The 15,758-nt window shown below is 42.8% G+C and overlaps 1 protein-coding gene across 2 annotated transcripts in view; it reads left to right on the top strand.

The window, feature by feature from the left end:
- N4BP2L2 (NEDD4 binding protein 2 like 2) overlaps window positions 1-15,758 on the top strand; it is a 114,870-nt gene that overhangs the window by 80,174 nt on the left and 18,938 nt on the right. The gene's annotated exons all lie outside the window — the stretch shown is intronic.

Raw genomic sequence — 15,758 nt, 5'->3', positions numbered from 1 at the left:
AACTTAGTGCTCGAGGACTGGCCCGCCCAGCGCATCAGGGCTGAGGGTGCTGCGGCCACACCACCCAGTGCACCGGGGCTGACGCCTCAACCCCCATCCACCCAGCACTGGGGCTGAGGGCCACAGTGAGGGTGCTCTGGACTCCTGTGGGGAAGGGAGGGCAGAAGGGGAGGGTGAGGGGAGTGGCCCCGGGTACAAGGGGAGGGGGTGAGGTTTAGCCTCCCCCACTGGCCGTGTCACTGTCCGCCCTGATCCTTATAGTAAGAAAGTTTTTTTCTAATATCTTACCTAAATCTCCCTTGCTGCAGATTAAGCCTATTACTTCTTGTCCTACCTTCTGTGGGCATGGAGAACAATTGATCACAATCCTTTTTATAACATCTCTTAACATATTTGAAGACTGTTAGCCGGTCCCCCCCTCAGCCGTCTTTTCTCAAGGCTAATCATGCACACTTTTTTTTAACCTTTCCTCAAAGGTCATAACTTTTCCTCATGTACTTCTGCTCTTCTTGTCCTGCAAGTTGAATCCTGTCAGGATGTTTTTCTGCCACCTATTTCAAAATGATAATTGGGGAATGGGGGAAGACTAACTGTGTTAGTCTTGTGAGTTTTTCCTCGCACTTTTGTAAACCTCTGCAATACTTTAGGAAACTGCCCTCCATTGTAGGCCATAAGAGAGCTGGGCTCTCATGTGGAATGGATTGAGAGAAGTGGCCCAATATATCAGGACGGGGTGATTGAGTCCTCCAATTTTTGTCAGATTTTTTTTTAAGCCCCTGGGGAAGGTACAGAGAACCTGCTTTAATCAGTACTTGTAATGTTCCCTTCACTTGGGCCTCAGCAGGCTGCAAAATCACATCTGGGAGAGGAGAATGGTAAGAAGGGATAGGGCTAATCCAGCAACCATAAGAGAAGTAAATGATGACTCCATACCTTTGCTTCTGGATTTTCAATTATGTCTATTCCTGCTAACAACATTGGTAGTATGTCTCTAGATCTTTATAGTTGTTCAAGCACGTTTGTACTGTAGTAGCGTAATACTTTGTTTCCTTTCTATTACAAAAGAACTGTTACTGCAGATACACAGGGCAGCTCCTTTTGTGAAGTTGGGACATCCCTGTCTTTGTCTCACTGCAAGAGACTTTAAGGAAGAAGTTTGCATCAGTTCTAGAGAAGTCTTCTAGAATCCCTGTAAATCTTCCATATAGAAATGTAGGGCTGGAAGGGATCTTGAAAGGTCATCTAGTCCAGCCCCCTGTGCTGTGGCAGGACCAAGTAAACCAGCCATCCCTGACAGATGTTTGTCCAACCTGTTCTTAAAATGTCCAGTGTTGGGGATTCCACAACCTCCCTTGGAAGTCTTTCCAGTACTTACTATCCTTATAATTAGAAAGTTATTCCTACTACTTTACTAATCTCGCTTGCTTTAGATTAGGCCCATTTCTTCTTGTCACCCCTTCAGTGAATATAGAGAGCATTTGATAACCATCCTCTATAACAGCCCTTAACATATTTGAAGACTGTTATTAGGTCTCCCTTCAGTCTATTTTCTCAAGACTAAACATGCCCAGTTTTTTTTAATCTTTCCTCATAGGTCATGTTTTCTAAACCATTTATCATTTTTGTTGCTCTCCTCTGGACTCACTTCCATTTATCCACATTTTCCTGGACACAGTATTCCAGCTGAGGCCTCCACCAGTGCTGAGTAGAGTAGGATAATTACCTCCTGTGTCTTACATACTAAACTGCTGTTAATACCCTACTGAATGATATTAGCTGTATTCTCAACTGCATCAAATTTATGACTTACATTGATTTGTTGTCCAGTATAACCCCCAGATCCTTTTCAGCAGTCTTACCATGCAGTCTGTTGTTTACCTGTTTTGAAGTTGTGCATTTGATTTTTCCTTCCAAAGTGAAGTATGTTCATAGATTCACAGATTCTAAGGAGCTGAAGGGACCATTGTGATTATCTAGTCTGCTCTGCTGTATAACACAGGCCATAAAACTTCCCCAAAATAAGTCCTAGAGCATATATTTTAGAAAAGCATCCAATCTTGATTTTAAGACTGTCGGTGATGGAGAAATCGCCATGACCATGGGTAAATTGTTCCAGTGATTAATTACTCTCACTGTTAAAAAAAAAAATTACACCTATTTCCAGTCTGAATTTGTCTAGCTTCAACTTCCGCCAATTGGTTCATGTTATACCTTTCTCTGTTAGGTTGAAGAGCAAATTATTAAACATTTGTTCCCATGTAGATACTTAGATTATATCAAGTCATCCCTTAACCTTCCCTTTAGACTCAAAGAGCTCAATTTAGTTAGCTTATCACTATAAGGCATATTTTCTAACTCTTTAATGATTCCTGTGACTCTTCCACCCTCTACAATTTATCAACATCTTTCTTGAATTGTGGGTACCAGAACTAGACACAGTATCCTGCTTCCCAGCATAGAGTCCCCATCCTGTAATATGGCCTACGTGCTTTGTTTCTAGATGTATGTAACGCTAACAGACCCTGGTCAGCAGCGGGCAGAGATTGACCTGGGACCTCTGAAGCTTAGTGCCTGAGCCAAAGCCAACTGGCTGCTAGCTAAGGCTGTAGAGCAGACTCAGTCATCTCTTTCTCTGTCTTAAGTGGTCTCGGTGCCACTAGTTGGGACAGAACCACACCCAGCAGGTGTATGTGTTACATATACATTAGCCATATTAAAACACAAATTGATTGCTTGTGCCCAGTTTACCAAAGGATCCAGATCACAGTGAATCAGTGACCTATGCTCTTCATTATTACCATTCCTCCAATTTTTGTGTCTTCTACAAACTTTATCTGTGATGATTTTTTGTTTTTCCCAGGTCATTGGTAAAATATTAAATAGCATAGGGCCAAGAACCGATCACTGTGGTATCCCACTAGAAACACAGCCACTTGATGACGATTCCCCATTAACAGTTATATTTTGAAACTTATCAGTTAGCCAGTTTTTTAAACCATTAATGTGTGCCATGTTAATTCTATATTGTTTTAGTGTTTTCATCAAAATGTCCTGCAGTACCAAGTTAAGCGTCTCATAGAAGTCTAAATATATTATGTCAATACTATGTTTTTCAACCAAACTTTTAATCTCATTTAAAAAATAGTTTAGTTTGACAGTTTCTATTTTCTGTAAACCCATGCTGATTTGAATTAAAGAATGAAAGGAGGGTAATGTAATTATTAATCAAGTCCCATATCAGCCACTCCATTATCTTGCCTGGGATCAATGTCAGGTGATAAGCCTATAATTATTCAGTTCATCCTGTATACCCTATTAAAAAATTCTGACAACACTAGCCTTCTTCCAGTCTTCTGGAAGTTCCCCAGTGCTTCAAGGTTTATTGAAAATCAGACTAATGATCCAGTAAGATCCTTAGCCAGTGCTTTTAAAACTCTTGGATGGAAGTTATGTGGACCTGCTCATTTTAAAATGTCCAACATTAATAGCTTCTGTTTATCATCATCCAGAGATACTACAGGAATGGAAAGAGTTATCATCACAAAATGATTAGACTATAACTTTTTCCCCTCTCAAATAGAGAACAGAAATATTTATTGATAGCTTTCTTTGATAGGATAACGAGTCTTGTGGATAAGGGAGAAGCGGTGGATATGGTATACCTAGACTTTAGTAAGGTATTTGATACGGTCTCGCATGATATCCTTATCGATAAACTAGGCAAATACAATTTAGATGGGGCTACTATAAGATGGGTGCATAACTGGCTGGATAACCGTACTCAGAGAGTAGTTATTCATGGCTCCCAATCCTGCTGGAAAGGTATAACAAGTGGGGTTCCGCAGGGGTCTGTTTTGGGACCAGCTCTGTTCAATATCTTCATCAACGACTTAGATGTTGGCATAGAAAGTACGCTTATTAAGTTTGCAGACAATACCAAACTGGGAGGGATTGGACAGGGTCAAAATTCAAAATGATCTGGACAAATTGGAGAAATGGTCTGAGGTAAACCGGATGAAGTTCAATAAAGACAAATGCAAAGTGCTCCACTTAGGAAGGAACAATCAGTTTCACACATACAGAATGGGAAGAGACTGTCTAGGAAGGAGTATGGCAGAAAGAAATCTAGGGGTCATAGTGGACCACAAGCTAAATATGAGTCAACAGTGTGATACTGTTGCAAAAAAAGCAAACGTGATTCTGGGATGCATTAACAGGTGTGTTGTAAACAAGACATGAGAAGTCATTCTTCTGCTCTACTCTGTGCTGGTTAGGCCTCAACTGGAGTATTGTGTCCAGTTCTGGGCACCGCATTTCAAGAAAGATGTGGAGAAATTGGAGAGGGTCCAGAGAAGAGCAACAAGAATGATTAAAGGTCTTGAGAACATGACCTATGAAGGAAGGCTGAAAGAATTGGGTTTATTTAGTTTGGAAAAGAGAAGACTGAGAGGGGACATGATAGCAGTTTTCTGGTATCTAAAAGGGTGTCATCAGGAGAAGGGAGAAAACTTGTTCACCTTAGCCTCTAATGATAGAACAAGAAGCAATGGGCTTAAACTGCAGCAAGGATGCTTTAGGTTGGACATTAAGAAAAAGTTCCTAACTGTCAGGGTGGTTAAACACTGGAATAAATTGCCTAGGGAGGTTGTGGAATCTCCATCTCTGGAGATATTTGAGGGCTTGTCTACATCAGAAAGTTGCAGCGCTGGTGAGGGAGTTACAGCGCTGCAACTTTGAGAGTGTCCACATCTGCAGGGCATCACCAGCGCTGCAACTCCCTGTTTGCAGCGCTGGCCGTACTCCCGTTTTGTCTCGGGTGTAGAGGATCCAGCGCTGGTGATCCAGCGCTGGTAATGCAATGTAGACACTCACCAGCGCTTTTCTTGACCTCCGTGGAAGGAGGAAGCCTCTGGTAATCAAGCTGGTTTCCTTTCCCGGTTTGCTCTCTCGGTCCCGGAGCCAGCCAGCAAACCGCAGGGAAGGAGACCTGCTTGCTCGGGGTTCCGGGACCGAGAGAGCAAACCGGGAACGCCGCGGTTTGCTCTCTCGGTCCCGGAGCCAGCCAGCAAACCGCGGGGAAGGAGACCTGCTTGCTCGGGGTTCCGGGACCGAGAGAGCAACCGCGGCGAAGCTGGTTCCTTTCCCGGTTTGCTCTCTCGGTCCCGGAACCCCGAGCAAGCAGGTCTCCTTCCCCGCGGTTTGCTGGCTGGCTCCGGGACCGAGAGAGCAAACCGCGGCGTTCCCGGTTTGCTCTCTCGGTCCCGGAACCCCGAGCAAGCAGGTCTCCTTCCCCGCGGTTTGCTGGCTGGCTCCGGGACCGAGAGAGCAAACCGCGGCGTTCCCGGTTTGCTCTCTCGGTCCCGGAACCCCGAGCAAGCAGGTCTCCTTCCCTGCGGTTTGCTGGCTGGCTCCGGGACCGAGAGAGCAAACCGCGGCGAAGCTGGTTTCCTTTCCCGGTTTGCTCTCTCGGTCCCGGAACCCCCCTTGAAGCCGCCCAACAGCGCTGCAGTGTGGCCACATCTAACACCACTTGCAGCGCTGGTTGCTGTAAGTGTGGCCACTCTGCAGCGCTGGCCCTATACAGCTGTACTAATACAGCTGTAACAACCAGCGCTGCAAAATTTTAGATGTAGACATGGCCTAAGAGTAGGTTAGATAAATGTCTATCAGGGATGGTCGAGACAGTATTTGGTCCTGCCATGAGTGCAGGGGACTGGACTCAATGACCTCTTGAGGTCCCTTCCAGTCCTAGAGTCTATGAATCTATTGAACACTTCTGCCTTTTTTAATTATTATTGATAATACTACCATTTCCATCTAGTAATAGACCAATATCATTGTCAGGATTCTTTTTATTCTGAATAGATTAAAAAAACTCCTTATTGTCCTGAACTCTACTAAACATAAATTTCTCCTAGTGTCACTTTGCTTCCCTTATCAATTTTATACAGTTCCTAACTTCTGACTTATATTCATTACTATCTAATTTCCCTTTCTTCCATTTGATATCTGTTGTTTTTTATAGCTGCCTTCACTTCCCTTCCTCTGTAAACTCTTCACTTGAATTACATCTTGTTGATTTCAGACCAATTCTCTAATTTGTCAAAGTCATTTTCAATTCTAGTACTGTCTCCAAAGTGATTGCAACCCTTCCCAACTCGGTGTAATCCACAAATTTTATAAGCATTCTTTCCACTCTATTATCTAAGTCATTCATGAAAATATTGAATAGTACCAGACCCAGGATGACCCTTGTTGGACTCTGGTAGATACTCCCTTCCTATTTGACTGAACAGTGACAGCAAACCACTGATAACAACTCTTTGAGTATGGTCTTTCAACCAGTTCTGCACTCACCTTATAGTAGTTTATCCATGCCACATTTCTGTAGTTTGCTTATGAGAATTTTGGATATCTGAAGAAGAAGACTTAATCAGCTGTGTATCAGGGTTAAAGAGATTTATTCTGTTTTTCCTACATACTTACCCTAGAAATATCTCTCTCTATATATATATCAAACTTTCTACCCAACTGCTAAAGCAAGGTGAATAATTTTTATATCAGTGTGTTGTCAAAGTGTTAAATATGGCCCCCTCATCTTTAAAATTCATTTCAACACCCTGTATCTTTAATTTATTATAAATTTTATTCATAGATCTAAAAGATGCCATATTTTTAATAGAGAGTACTTGAATGCAGACACTCAGGTTATGTACACACTACAGCTTATGTTGGTATGAGTTATGTCACTTAAGGGTATGAATAAGCCACTTCCTTGAGCAACATAAGTTACACCAACCTAAGTGCCAGTGTGGACAGCGCTATGTCAGTGGGAGAGTTATCCTGCTGTTACAGCTACTGCTGCTCCCAGGGGCTGGAGTAATTCAGTTGAGGGGAGAGCTCTCTCCCATTAGTGTAAAGTATCTGCACTAGCAGCGCTACAGTGGTGCAGCTGCATTGGTACAGCTGCACCACTGTAAGCTCTGTAGTGTAGCTATAGCCTCAGCTACTACAACAGTGTGCATAATATAAATGCTCAGCTATGTAAATGGGGTGGCATAGGTGGTCTCTCTCAAAAAATTGTCTCTCCATTTAATGTGTTCAGGTTTATTGTTACCAGGAAAGCTTTTTGATCCTTTGGAAAAGTAAAGCCATATCCTGAACTTTGAGGATACTTCTGTAACAATGTACTTCAAGAAATAGGAAAGGATGGGTTGGAGGAGGAGAGTCAGTTTCCTTTTACCTAAGTGGAGGCATCCTCTTGCCTTAAGAGCCTGCCATCTATTAAGGAAGACTAATCTCTTAGTAGAATTCCTCAGCTGGCTGTCAGTTCAGGGGAAGCTAATGTGCACCCAAGCATGTTTGATTTCACAAACGCCAATAAGAACTCCCAAGACCTTTTTTGCTGCTTTGAGCAATACTGAGCTGTCCACTTCTGCAGCTGTTGTCAGATAACATGGTGATTTTCATCGTCACTTTTTTCCATTATTGCCATGGTTCCAGAATTTTATGTCATATCATTCATGCCCCAAAATAATTCAGAAAAATGGAACATCAGGCAGAAGACTCCAACGTATCTTAGTAGTTCTTGCCGTGGACACTTTGGCTTTGATTTGTCAATATGGTTCCCTCATTCTGTTTTGAATTCTTAACTGCTTATCTGTCCCCTCAAATACTCACAGATTGATCTGTGAGAGTGTGCATCTTCAGAGATTGAGGGTCAAGCTCACCTGTGCACCATAGGTTATCAAAGGTGAGTCAAAAGTGACTGGTTACTTTTAGCAAGAGTTCCCTTTTTGAACAGTTGTTCAACCTTGGAGCCTTAATGTGCTTAATTAAATTGTTGTCTTTGGCCACTCATGTTCTTGAGCATTAACTGTTCTTTTAGGCCTGTTGTACATTACAAAAAATAGCATTCATTTTAATACAATTGCCAGCATTGGTAAGACTGCAGTGATGGTGGTAATCAGATAAGTGCTAATATAGAACAGTCTCAGGCATTTTTACTAGTGTTATTCTAGTAACTGAGCACAGGTACAGCTGTCCTGTTGTTGTGGGCTGCTGTAACACTTTTTCTAATGTGTGCACATACATTGGTGACCACGGAGTGACAACCTGGCAAATTGTCTTTTATTCTAGTTTTTGTTTTATATAAGGAAAGTCTTTTGTGTTTAGGACCATTTTCTACTTCCTTTTTCTGTTTATCTCAAGGTTTATTTTGAATTAAAAATGCACTTTTATGTCCCATTCTATATCTAACAAAGAATACTTTTTGGTGCTTCTTTAATTGAGAAGTCTTCTGTGATCATCTGGAAAGAATTTGGCATGTTTCTGCTAATGGAGGGTCTCAAGTATGTTCACAGCTTAGATACCAGGTTAATTGATGCCTTTTTTAAAAACTGTAATATAAAAGGGAATCAACACTTTCAAATCCACTATAGCTTGATGAATTTGTCTGAGACCTACCTAGAAGACTGAGACCTATCTTTATCTGAGACCTACCTACCATGTCCACTGAGAGTCAAGGTGCCTCTTCTTTGATTGATGGTCCCAATGTGTATTCCACTCAAGGTGTGCATGCGCTCCATGCATCTGAGACCAGAAGATTTTTGCTAGCAGTGTCAGTTGGTCCGCACCAGTGCCCTTCTACTCCTTAAACTCTGAAGTGAGGGCATAAAGGGTGGTCTAGACCAATGGCCTCTCCAGTTCCTTTCTACAGCCTGTGGTCTGAGATGGACTTCTCTAGTGTCTGTAGCTTTCCTGTTTAAAAAAAAAAAATAGATACTGTTAATAGTTTTACCAGTTTAGACAGTGTCATTTCAGTAGTTCAGGAGTACAAGGGGCACCCTCACCCTGATACCTCCCTATGCAGATGCCTAGGATGCCCAAGACTCTGGGATTCAAGATCTGTGTGGCCTGTCCTCAGGCTTTCCCAGTCAGTGACGACACTGATACATGCCTCTATTGCCTTGGGCAAGCTCATATCCTCTCTCAGTACAGTGTCTCAGTAGTATCCTCTCTCAGTACAGTGTTGGTCCTCTCCTCACCAAACTAATCAACCCTGTGAGTTCAGGCTTAGAAGTTCCTGATGGATCATTCAGTGAGACCTCACCCAGTTCTGGACCATCAGACACTCCTGTACATCAGAGAGAGGCACTGAGAAGCTCCCCCTTGAGCATAGTGGTCTCTGGCTCTGAGGCTGTTCAAGGTGGAGTTAAAGACTCTTCCAAACAGAGACAACAGGAGGGTAAAAGCAAAGGCTCTCATAAGAAAAGTGAGAAATCTCCCTCCAAGACCTCATCCAAAAGAGGACTTCCTCTCAGACACACTTTAAGTCCGGTGTCACTTTGCATGTATGGGTGTGGCATGGAGCTCACAAGGACCACAGTATTGGTTCCTCAGCACTGAGAACCAAGAGTGCCCCAAAACTGTTGACAGCTGCAGCGCTGGAAACATCCTCAGTACTGATGAGGGAAAGAAGACAGTGGATGCCTCCTACACCGATGATACTGATGTGCAGAGAAAAGGAACTGTCGGTACCAAAAACTGCTGTCGATCTGAAGCTGGCACTGCCAAGGTACAGAAGCCTGATCCACTGTCCAGCAGCTGGGGCTGCCACTAGATACGCTATGCTGGAAGACCTTATGATCTGTGTAGACCCAGAATCACCCATATTTTCAGATCCAGTCCTAACCAAGCAGGTCCCTACACCAACAGTTTGCCACTTTCCAGTATTGTCAGCCAGCTGAATCATGAGATCACAGGTACCAACAACACCTCCTATTGTCACAGAGACCTCATTCTCCTCCAATAAGTCTGGAATGAGTGGGAGAGCTTCACCACCCTTATCAAAGTGGGAAGTGAGCCCCAAGAGAGGCTCCAGGATCTCCAGGGTACCCTCCAAATCTCACAGGAAGGAATACCCAACTTGGAACCAATGGTGTCCTCCTCCATGGGCACCACCCTGTTACCCCTATGATTAAGGTTAAGATTTTATCATGGTTATTTTTAGTAAAAGTCATGGACAAGTTGCAGGCAATAAACAAAAATCCACAGAAACCCGGGACCTGTTGATGACTTTTACTAAAACTGTTTGTTTGTTTTTTTTGGTGGGAGGAGGGAGACTAAAGGACTAAAGCCTGAGTTCCATGGCGGGGTGGGGGGAGGACACTGACAGCTCCAATCCCCACCACTGGCTGAAGCCAAAGAAGTCATGGAGGTTTGTTAATTGATGTGACTTCCATGATTAAATCATATCCTTACCTATGATCCCTCACACTTATTGGGGTCCCTGGAATCCACATATGAGGCATACCAAATAGGCAAAGTTTCAAGGCGAGTCAAGACAGGCTTCCCCCATCTGGGGAAGAGCCTTAACCTGCTCAGGGACACTGAGAAAGAGGAGCAACCTGAACAGGTGGAACCACTCGTTGCTGAAGAATTATCAACATCCTCACCAGATGAAGCAGTCATAGCAGCCTCGCCATCGCCACCTGATAACTACAAGCAATTCCAGGGCCTACTGAAGAGAATTGCAGATGCACACCAGATCCCACTGGAGGAAGTATATGACACCCCTCATAAGATACTGGATATCCTCTAGAGCGTTAGTCCCAGTATAATGGCACTGTCTGTTAATGAGGCTATTTTAGAACTGGCCAAAATAGCTGACATATTCCGGCCACTTGCACTCCCACTCCTAAATGAATGGAGAAGAAATACTTTGTATCATTAAAGGGGGCAGAAAAGTTACTTTCACACTGTGCGCCAAACTCTTTAGTGGTGCAGGCAGTCACCAGAAGGAACAAGCAACAGCCAAGCTGGATCTGCACACACAAACAAGAAGACCAAACGTGTAGCCCTCTTTGGAAGAATGAATTTCACATCAGCAAGTTTGTAGTTCTACATAGTGAACTACCAAGCATTGATTACACTAAACTGGGAGGAGTGGGAGATACGCTGGGGGGTAGGGATAGGATACAGAGGGACCTAGACAAATTAGAGGATTGGGCCAAAAGAAATCTGATGAGGTTCAACAAGGACAAGTGCAGAGTCCTGCACTTAGGATGGAAGAATCCCATGCACTGCTAGACTAGGGACTGAATGGCTTGGCAGCAGTTCTGCAGAAAAGGACCTAGGGGTTATGGTGGACAAGAAGCTGGATATAAGTCAACAGTGTGCCCTTGTTGCCAAGACGGCTAATGGCATTTTGAGCTGTATAAGTAGGGACATTGCCAGCAGATCAAGGGACGAGATCATTCCCCTCTATTCAACATTGGTGAGGCCTCATCTGGAGTACTGTGTCCAGTTTTTGGCCCCACGCTACAAGAAGGATGTGGAAAAATTGTAGAGTACACTGGAGGGCAACAAAAATGATTAGGAGGCTGGAGCACATGAGTTACGAGGAGAGGCTCTAGGAGCTGTGATTGTTTAGTCTGCAGAAGAGAAGAATGAGGGGGGATTTGATAGCTACTTTCAACTACTTGAAAGGGAGTTCCAAAGATGATGGATCTAGACTGTTTTCAGTGGTAGCAGATGACAGAACAAGGAGTAATGGTCTCAAGTTGCAGTGGGGGTTTAGGATGGGTATTAGGAAAAACTTTTTCACTAGGAGAATGGTGAAGCACTGGAATGGGTTACCTAGGGAGGTGGTGGAATCTCCTTCCTTAGAGGTTTTTAAGGTCAGGCTTGACAAAGCCCTGGCTGGTATGATTTAATTGGGTATTGGTCCTGCTTTGAGCAGGGGGTTGGACTAGATGACCTCCTGAGGTCCCTTCCAACCCTGATATTCTATGATTCTATGATATCTAAGTATGATTTTATTAATTACAATAAGCTTTCTGAATTCACTAACAAACTACCTCAAAAGAATAGATTTCAGTTCCAAGCAATCATTGATGAAGGTAAATTGCTAGCTAGATTGGCCCTTCCTGGCTTCGGTGAATGCAGCAGGTACAGCCTCCCTGCTCGATGGAAACATTTCATAGTTATGAGATGAGCTTTGTGATACCAGTTCTCCAGATTTTCAAAATAAGTTCAGTCCACTACAGAGGATCTGCCTTTCATGGGAAATAACGTATTCAGTGAGAAAACAGAGGAATTATTACATATCCTCAAAGACTCAAGAGCAACTCTTTGTACTCTGGGTACCTGCACTCCAGCACCAAGGAGGATATATATCCTAAGGCATAATCTTACATGCAATTACCATCTCCTCGGTCATTACCATCAAAGAGCTTTCAGACCTCGTAGAAAACACCAAAGAATGCATTATAGTGAACAGAAGGTTCCTTCTTCATTATCCTTCTATCCCCAGCCTCCCACCAAGAAATCTTTTTGATGGGACTTTTGTGTCCCCCTACCACATCAACACATACAGAGATTCTATACCCCAGTCCAAAGAGTTTATTCCAACAGTGGGGATTCCCATTGTGGGATCTCTTTGCATCCCAAGAAAACAAGAAAAGCTGGCATATTCCTCCAGAGTGGCTCGGGCCTCAACTCCAGAGGGGATATGTTTCTAGTACAATGGCCAGAAACACTGATGTATGCATTCCCACTCATCCCTCTCTTAACGCTGAATCCTGAGTAAAATCATACAGGACAAAGCATTGGTTGTCCTTAGTTTTTCCTCAGTGGTTGAGAAAGTTTTAGTTCACTAGCCTTCTCCAGGTGACCTCATACCTGTTTCTCTGTATTCAGCTCTTCTCAGACCTTTTGACCTAGGACAAAGGCGAGATCCTCCACCCCAACTCAGCATCTCTCCCTTTAACAGGTTATTATGATGGATGGCAAACACAGAATGATCATGCTCAGAGATAGTACAATCCATTCTTAGCTATAGCCGAAAAGACTCCATAAGAAAATGCTATACAGCTAAATGAAAAAGATTTTCTACCCTGTGCCAGAATCATCATAGACCATCAGAGGATGCTGAGATCCCTACTATTCTGGACTACTTCCTCTCTCTAAAAACATGGAGATTATCTATCATCTCCTTGCAAGTGTTCTTGAGTAACTTGTGCCTTTCGTTCTCCAGTGGACAAACATTTGGTCTTTGCCCATCCTCCTACAGAACAGTTTCTGAAGGAACTTGTCAGAAACTTTCTTCTGGGACTGAAACCTACCCCAGTATGGGATCTCAGTTTAGCCCTAATAGCATTAATGAATGTTCCATTTGAACCATTAGCTCCATTTCCTTTGCTTATTTAGCTACAAAGGTTACCTTTCTGGGTGCAATTACCTCAGCAAGAAAAGTAAATGAGCAGTAGGTCATTATGGTGTACCTTCCCTATATGGTCTTCCAGAAGGACAAGGTTTCCTTGAGGTTATAGCCTAAATTCCTCCCCAGAGTAATCTCAGAATTGCATCTGAACAAGGTCATCCACTCACCTGTCTTCTGTGTGAAGCCACATGCCACCAAACTGCAAAAGCAGCTACACTCTCTGGATGTTTGTTGAGTCTTGACATTACACCTACAAAAGGACAAAACCCTTCCGGAAATCCCCTAAACCAGTGGCTTTCAAACTTTTGTACTGGTGACCCCTTTCACATAGCAAACCTCTGAGTACACCCCCTCTTGTAAATTAAAAACATGTGTTTATATATTTAACACCATTATAAATGCTGGAGGCAAAGCACAGTTTGGGGTGGAGGCTGACAGCTTGTGATCCCCCATGTAAAAATCTCATGAACCCTGAGGGGTCCCGACCCCCAGTTTGAGAACCTCTGCCCCAAACTGTTTGTCCCCTTTGCCGAATGCACAAGTGGGGAGGCAGTCTCCTCACAGAAACTTTGCAAAGGGATTTCAGGCTGAATCTTGCTTTGCGATGAACTAACTGTGACCTCTCCCCCACAAGTATGAGGACCCACTTGAGCAGAACCCAGGCTATGTCAGTAGTTTTGCTTTGAAGTGTCCCTCTTGTGGAAATCTGTAAAGCAGCAAGGTGGGACCCTGTGCACACCTTTGTGAGACATTACACACTAGTACAAGCCTCTACAGCAGATGCAGCCTTTGGCAGAGCAGTCTTCCAATCTGTGGTAGAGGAAGGTTCCTCACCCTCCTCCCCTTCTCAATGAATACAGTATGTAAGCCGCCTCAAGTGGAATACACATACGGACCATCACTCCAAGAAAGTACAGTTACTTCTATTGTGCAGTTACTGGAGTTATTTGAGATGTGTAGTCCCTATACATATTCCACTACCCACCCTCCTCCTGTGGATCCTTCTGGTCATTCACTATAGAGAAAGAACTGGAGCAGTTGTCAGTGTACTGTGCCGCTGATGCGCTCAGTTCAGAACACAAGGAGGAGAAGGGTGCAGGCATGGATCAGTGGTTGGACTAGATGACCTCCTGAGGTCCCTTCAAACTTTGATATTCTATGATACTGCTAACAAAAATCTTTTGGTCTCGGACACATGGAATACGTGCACATCTCAAGTGGAATCCACATAGGGACCAAACATCTTGAAGAATTCCAGTTACTGTACAAGATAAGTAACAATACTTTTTCCAGTAAAGAAATGGAAAATGATATTTATAAGATGACAGGTGTGTCATTCTTGCACTCTCTTACCAGGTATTACAGAGAGGAAACAAATCTCTGTGGATGTGGCCTCAAGGTATGGATGTGGTACTCTACTCGTGGTGTCAACTTTTCCCTCATTTTTTATTTCTATAGAATCACTTCTCAAATTGTATCAGTCTGTTCTGGTGTAGATGAAGATACAAAAAGAAACCTATTTTACCTTTATAGGTCATCAACCTCTTAGATTTATTTGGAATTACCTTCCTTTCACTGTTCTGCTCTATGAATAAAAGTATATCTATAGACTATATTAAATTCCTGTAATAGGTTTCCCTAGTTATCTCTATTTTCTTTATTTAGAGCTTAGTTTGGTTAGAAACCTGTAATTGGGAAGTGTGATGCCAAAAAGTTTAGTTGCCATTTTTATTTGTACTGTTGCCTGTTAACCTTGATGAGAAGTGGAGCCCAACAATTCATATTTATAGACCTGAGATTCAGAAGTAATCTTACACAATTGCCTACTACTAAATTAATTGGTCTCTAGTAGACTTAGGTCATTGGATTGAGGTTCACTTACTCAACAGATGGGTCTAACAAATATTTATTACGGCAAAATACTCAGCAAGTAGTGATCAGTTACTTATAAGTAGGAAGCTCATTAGAACAATCTCATCACAGTCACCTCCAGCACCAGACTCTACAGCTTTAACCTCCCTTTGTTACACAAACTTATTTATAATTTTTTATCTTTTCTTATACATATATATTATTCTCATTTCCATGTTAACACCCCTTCCCCATCAGTACAGGTTTAGTATTAGTTCAAACTAATCTTTTCTAGCTTTTTAATTAGTTTAGCTCTTTTTGTTCTCACAAACATGATTACTCTGCGATTTCTTACACATGTGCAGCAATAAACATAATTATTCTCCAATTTGTTACAGATACAGTTCTACGTATGCTTAAACTATTGAACATTATCAGAACAGACTCTTAAAATCCAGCAGGCTTCGGGAAGGCCTAAATATGCCTTCCTTTCTGACAGTCATGAGGTACCACTTTATTCCAAATTAAATAAGTAAGGAAGTAGAGGTACTGTACTCCCCTGATAAACTGTATGTGTACACAGGCTAAACATGGTACCTTGGGCAGTAGGTCTGAGAGAATGGTAATAATTATTAAACTTGTATGTCAATCAGGATTTTTTGTAGTTAGTATTTTCTGAATT

Source organism: Gopherus evgoodei, chromosome 1 (assembly GCF_007399415.2).
Source record: "Gopherus evgoodei ecotype Sinaloan lineage chromosome 1, rGopEvg1_v1.p, whole genome shotgun sequence".
NCBI classification, from domain to species: Eukaryota; Metazoa; Chordata; order Testudines; family Testudinidae; genus Gopherus; species Gopherus evgoodei.
The sequence above is the reverse complement of the archived record's forward strand: the minus strand, read 5'-3'. Positions and strand labels throughout refer to the sequence as shown.